Genomic DNA, 7,098 nt, shown 5'->3' with positions numbered 1-7,098 from the left:
AGCTAGGACCTTAAGATATGCATGAAGGGAGGACTAGCAGCCACGTTGCACGGGAGAATGTGAAAAGTGATCGAATGTAGAAAAAACCTAAGAAATCCGCTCGTTTTCGTCATTTGCTATCGAATCGACTTAATGTCAGATCGTCACATTGGCCGTTATTACCAATGAAACGGTTACATTTATCGTTTGCAAAACTATGTGTCGTGCTGCGGAATGCGCAGACACTAAAAGTACCATACTAGAACACAGAAGTAGCTTCTAAGTTGACGTAATAACCATTAAGAAGACGTAAAATAATAGTTTTAGCTATCGTTTATTGACTTTTTGGCCGGCTTTGGTGCCTTGGACATGAGCTAGGACCTTAATAATTTGTATGAAGGGAGGACTAGCAGCCACGTTGAACGGGAGAATGTGAAGAGAGTTCATATGTAGTAAAAACCTAAGAAATCCCCCCGTTTTCGTCATTTGGTATCGATTCGACTTTATATCAGATCGTCACATTGGCCGTTCTTCTCTCTGAAACGGTTACATTTATCGTGTGCAAAGCTATGTTGCGTGCTGCGATATGCGGAGACACTAAAAGCACCATAGTAGAACACAGAAAAAAGCTTCTAATTTGAAGCAACAGCCAGTAAGAAGCAGTAGAACTAAAATTTAGTTATCGATTTTTGAATTATTAGCCGGCTTTGGTGCCTTGGACATGAGGTAGGACCTTAAGAATTTGCATGAAGGGTGGACTAGCAGCCACGTTGCACGGGAGAATGTGAAAAGTGATCGAATGTAGTAAAAACCTAAGAAATCCGCTCGTTTTCGTCATTTGCTATCGAATCGACTTAATGTCTGATCGTCACATCGGCCGCTCTTCTCTATGAAACGGTGACATTTATCGTGTGCAAAACTATGTGCCGTGCTGCGGAATGCGCGGACACTATAAGCACCATAGTAGAACACAAAAGGAGCTTCTAAGTTGATCTAATAACCAGTAAGAAGCAATACAATACAAGTTTTAGTTATCGATTGTTTACTTTATAGGCGGCTTTGGTGCCTTGGACATGAGCTAGGACCTTACGATCTTGCATGAAGGGAGGACCAGCAGCCACCTTGCACGGAAGAATGTTAAAAGTGTTCATATGTAGCAATAACCTGAGAAATTCGTCCGTTTTCGTCATTTGCTATAGAATTCACTTATTGTCAGATCGTCACACTGGCCGCTCTTCTCTCTGAAACGGTTACATTTATCGTGTTCAAAGCTATGTTGCGTGCTGTGAAATTCGGAGACACTAAAAGCACCATAGCAGAATACAGAAGGAGCTTCTAAGTTGATGTAATATCCAGTAAGAAGCAGTACAATACAAGTTTTAGTTATCGATTGTTGACTTTATAGGCGGCTTTGGTGCCTTGGACATGAGCTAGGACCTTACGATCTTGCATGAAGGGAGGACTAGCAGCCACCTTCCACGGAAGAATGTGAAAAGTGTTCATATGTACCAAAAACCTGAGAAATTTGTCCGTTTTCGCCATTTGCTATCGAATTGACTTATTGTCAGATCGTCACATTGGCCGCTCTTCTCTCTGAAACGTTTACATTTATGGTGTGCAAAGCTACGTCACGTGCTGTGATATGCGGAGACACTAAAAGTCCCATAGTAGAACACAGAAGTAGCTTCTAAGTTGATGTAAAAAACACTAAGAGGCATAACAATTCAAGTTTTAGTTATCGATTTTTGACTTTTTAGCCGGCTTTGGTGCATTGGACATGAGCTAGGACCTTAAGAATTTGTATGAAGGGAGGACTAGCAGCCACGTTGCACGGGAGAATGTGAAATGTGTTCAAATGTAGTTAAAATCTAAGAAATCCGCTAGTTTTCGTCATTTGCTGTTGAATTGAATTAATATCAAATCGTCACATTGGCTGCTCTTCTCTATGAAATGTTTACATTTATCTATGCAAAGCTATGTCGCGTGCTGCGATATGCGGATACACTAAAAGCGCCGCAGTAGAACACAGATGAAACTTCTAAGTTGATGTAATAGCCAGTAAGAAGCAGTACAATTCAAGTTTAGTTATCGATTTTTGACATTTTAGACAGCTTTGGTGCCTTGGACATGAGCTAGGACCTTACGATTTTGCATGAAGGGAGGACTAGCAGCCACCTTGCACGGAAGAATGTGAAAAGTGTTCATATGTACCAAAAACCTGAGAAATTTGTCCGTTTTCGCCATTTGCTATTGAATTGACTTATTGTCAGATCGTCACATTGGCCGCTCTGCTCTCTGAAACGTTTACATTTATGGTGTGCAAAGCTACGTCACGTGCTGCGATATGCGGAGACACTAAAAGTCCCATAGTAGAACACAGAAGTAGCTTCTAAGTTGATGTAAAAAACACTAAGAGGCATAACAATTCAAGTTTTAGTTATCGATTTTTGACATGTTATACGGCTTTGGTGCCTTGGACATGAGCTAGGACCTTACGATTTTACATGAAGGGAAGACTAGCAGCCACGTTGCACGGGAGAATGTGAAAAGAGTTCATATGTAGTAAAAACCAAAGAAACCGGCCCGTTTTTTTCGTCATTTGCTGTCAAATCGACATAATGTCAGGTCGTCACATTGGCCACACTTCTCTCTGTAATGGATAAATTTATAGTGTGCAAAATTATGTCGCGTGCTGAGGAATGCGGAGACGCCAAAAGCCCCATAGTAGAACACAGAAGACGCTTCTAAGTTGGTGTAATAGCCAGTAAGGAGCAGTACAATTGAAGTTTTAGTGATAGATTTTTAAATTTTTAGGCGGCTTTGGTGCCTTGTACATCAGCTGGGACCTTACGATTTTGCATGAAGGGAAGACTAGCAGCCACGTTGCACAAGAGAATGTGAAATGTGTTCATATGTAGTAAAAACCTAGGAAATTCGCCCGTTTTCGTCATTTGCTATCGAATCGACTTAATGTCAGATCGTCACATTGGCCGCTCTTCTCTCTGAAACGGTTATATTTAACGTGTGAAAAGCTATGTCACGTGCTGCGGAACGGGGAGACACTAAAAGCACCATACTAGACCACAGATGAAGCTTCTAAGTTGATGTAATAGCCAATAAGAAGCAGTACAATTCAAACTTTAGTTAACGATTTTTGACTTTTTAGTCAGCTTTGTTGCCTTGGACATAAGCTAGGACCTTAAGATTTTGCATGAAGGGAGGACTACTAGCTACATTGCACTGGATAATGTGAAAAGTGTTCATATGTAGCAAAAACCTAAGAAATCCTAGCGTTTTCGTCACTTGCTATCGAATCGTTTTAATGTCAGATGGCCACGTTGGCCGCTCTTATGTCTGAAACGGTTACATTTATCGGGTGCAAAGCTATGTTGCGTGCTGCGAATTGCGGAGACACTAAAAGCACCATAGTAGAAAACAGAAGAAGATTATAAGTTGATGTAATAGCCAGTAAGAAGCAGTAAAATAATAGTTTTAGCTATCGATTATTGACTTTTTAGGCGGCTTTGGTGCCTTGCACATGAGCTAGGACCTTAAGATTTTTCATGATGGGAGGACTAGGAGCCATGTTGCACGAAAGAATGTGAAATCTGTTCATATATAGTAAAAACCTAATAGATCCGCCCGTTTTCGTCATTTTGCTATCGAATCGACTTAATGGCAGATTTTCACATTGGCCGCTATTCTCTCTAAAACGGTTACATTTAACGTGTGCGAAGCTATGTTGCGTGCTGCGGAATGCGGAGACACTAAAAGCACCATAGAAGACCACAGAAGAAGCTTCTAAGTTGATGTAATAGCCAATAAGAAGCAGTACAATTCAAGTTTTAGTTAACGATTTTTGACTTTTTAGCCGGATTTGGTGCCTTGGTCATGAGCTAGGACCTTAAGATTTTGCATGAAGGGAGGACTAGCAGCCACGTTGCACGGGAGAATGTGAAAAGTGTTCATATGTAAAAAAAAACCTAAGAAATTCGCCCGTTTTCGTCATTTGCTATCGAATCAACTTAATGTCAGATCGTCACATTGGCCGCTTTTCTCTATTAAACGGTTACATTTATCGTGTGCAAAACTATTTGGGGTGCTGCGGAATGCGCTGACACTAAAAATACCATAGTAGAACACAGAAGTAGCTTCTAAGTTGATGTAAAAAACACTAAGAGGCATAACAATTCAGGTTTTAGTTATCGATTTTTGACATTTTAGACGGCTTTGGTGCCTTGGACTGAGCTAGGACCTTAAGAATTTTTATGAAGGGGGGACTAGCAGCCACTTTGCAAGGGAGAATGTGAAATGTGTTCAAATGTAGTAAAAATCTAAGAAATCCGCTAGTTTTCGTCATTTGCTGTCGAAGTGACTTAATATCAAATCGTCACATTGGCCGCTCTACTCCCTGAAACGGTTACATTTATCGTGTGCAAAGCTATGTCGCGTGCTGCGGAATGCGTAGACACTACAAGCACCATAGTAGAACACAGAAGAAGCTTCTAAGTTGACGTAATAGCCAGTAAGAAGACGTAAAATAATAGTTTAGCTATCGATTATTCACTTTTTAGCCGGCTTTGGTGCCTTGGACATGAGGTAGGACCTTAATATTTTGCATGAAGGGAGGGCTAACAGCCACGTTGCACTTGAGAATGTGAAAAGAGATCGAATGTAGTAAAAACCTAAGAAATCCGCTCGTTTTCGTCATTTGCTATCGAATCGACTTAATGTCAGATCGTCACACTGGCCACTCTTCTCTCTGAAACAGTTACATTTATCGTGTGCAAAGCTATGTTGCGTGCTGCGAAATTCGGAGACACTAAAATTACCATAGTAGAACACAGAAGGAGCTTCTAAGTTGATGTAATAACCAGTAAGAAGCAGTACAACACAAGTTTTAGTTATCGATTGTTGACTTTTTAGGCGGCTGTGGTGCCTTGGACATGAGCTAGGACCTTACGATTTTGCATGAAGGGAGGACTAGCAGCCACGTTGCACGGGAGAATGTGAAAAGTGTTCATATGTAAAAAAAAACCTAAGAAATTCGCCCGTTTTCGTCATTTGCTATCGAATCAACTTAATGTCAGATCGTCACATTGGCCGCTCTTCTCTATTAAACGGTTACATTTATCGTGTGCAAAACTATTTGGGGTGCTGCGGAATGCGCTGACACTAAAAATACCATAGTAGAACACAGAAGTAGCTTCTAAGTTGATGTAAAAAACACTAAGAGGCATAACAATTCAGGTTTTAGTTATCGATTTTTGACATTTTAGACGGCTTTGGTGCCTTGGACTGAGCTAGGACCTTAAGAATTTTTATGAAGGGGGGACTAGCAGCCACTTTGCAAGGGAGAATGTGAAATGTGTTCAAATGTAGTAAAAATCTAAGAAATCCGCTAGTTTTCGTCATTTGCTGTCGAAGTGACTTAATATCAAATCGTCACATAGGCCGCTCTACTCCCTGAAACGGTTACATTTATCGTGTGCAAAGCTATGTCGCGTGCTGCGGAATGCGTAGACACTACAAGCACCATAGTAGAACACAGAAGAAGCTTCTAAGTTGACGTAATAGCCAGTAAGAAGACGTAAAATAATAGTTTAGCTATCGATTATTCACTTTTTAGCCGGCTTTGGTGCCTTGGATATGAGCTAGGACCTTAACAATTTGTATGAAGGAAGGACTAGCAGCGACGTTGTACGGGAGAATATGAAACGTGTTCATATGTAGTAAAAACCTAAGAAATCCGCCCGTTTTCGTCTTTTGCTATCGACTCGACTTGATGTCAGACCGTCACATTGGCCGCTCGTCTATCTGAAAAGGTTACATATATCGTGTGCAAAGCTACGTCGCGTGCTGCGACATGTGGAGACACTACAAGCACCATAGTAGAACACAGAAGAAGCTTCTAAGTTGATGTAACAGCGAGTAACCAGCAGTACAATTAAAGTTTAGTTATCGATTTTTGATTTTTTAGCCGGCTTTGGTGCCTTGGACATGAGCTAGGACCTTAAGAATTTGCATGAAGGGAGGACTAGCAGCCACGTTGCACGGGAGAATGTGAAACGTGTCCATATGTAGTAAAAACCTAAGAAATCCGAACGCTTTCCTCATTTGCTATCGAATCGACTTAATGTCAGATGGTCACATTGGAGGCTCTTCTATCTGAAACGGTTACATTTATCGTGTGCAAAGCTACGTCGCGTGCTGTGATATGCGGAGACACTACAAGCACCATAGTAGAACACAGAAGAAGCTTCCAAGTTGACGTAATAGCCAGTAACAAGCCGTAAAATAATCGTTTTAGTTATCAATTATTAACTTTTTAGCCGGCTTTGGTGACTTGGACATGATCTAGGACCTTAAGAATTTCTATAAAGGGAGGACAAGCAACCACGTTGCACGGGAGAATGTGAAAAGTGATCGAATGTAGTAAAAAACTAAGTAATCCGCTCGTTTTCGTCATTTGCTATCGATTCGACTTTATATCAGATCGTCACATTGGCCGCTCCTCTCTCTGAAACGGTTACATTTATCGTGTGCAAAGCTATGTTGCGTGCTGCGATATGCGGAGACACTAAAAGCACCATAGTAGAACACAGAAGAAGCTTCTACGTTGATGTAATAGCCAGTAAGAAGCAGTAGAACTCAAATTTAGCTATCGATTTTTGATTTTTTAGCAGGCTTTGGTGCCTTGGACATGAGGTAGGACCTTAATATTTTGCATGAAGGGAGGGCTAACAGCCACGTTGCACTTGAGAATGTGAAAAGAGATCGAATGTAGTAAAAACCTAAGAAATCCGCTCGTTTTCGTCATTTGCTATCGAATCGACTTAATGTCAGATCGTCACACTGGCCACTCTTCTCTCTGAAACAGTTACATTTATCGTGTGCAAAGCTATGTTGCGTGCTGCGAAATTCGGAGACACTAAAATTACCATAGTAGAACACAGAAGGAGCTTCTAAGTTGATGTAATAACCAGTAAGAAGCAGTACAACACAAGTTTTAGTTATCGATTGTTGACTTTTTAGGCGGCTGTGGTGCCTTGGACATGAGCTAGGACCTTACGATTTTGCATGAAGGGAGGACTATTAGCCATGTTGCACGGGAGCATG

Source organism: Schistocerca gregaria, unplaced genomic scaffold (assembly GCF_023897955.1).
Source record: "Schistocerca gregaria isolate iqSchGreg1 unplaced genomic scaffold, iqSchGreg1.2 ptg000229l, whole genome shotgun sequence".
Taxonomy (NCBI): Eukaryota; Metazoa; Arthropoda; class Insecta; order Orthoptera; family Acrididae; genus Schistocerca; species Schistocerca gregaria.
Note: the sequence above shows the minus strand (reverse complement) of the source record.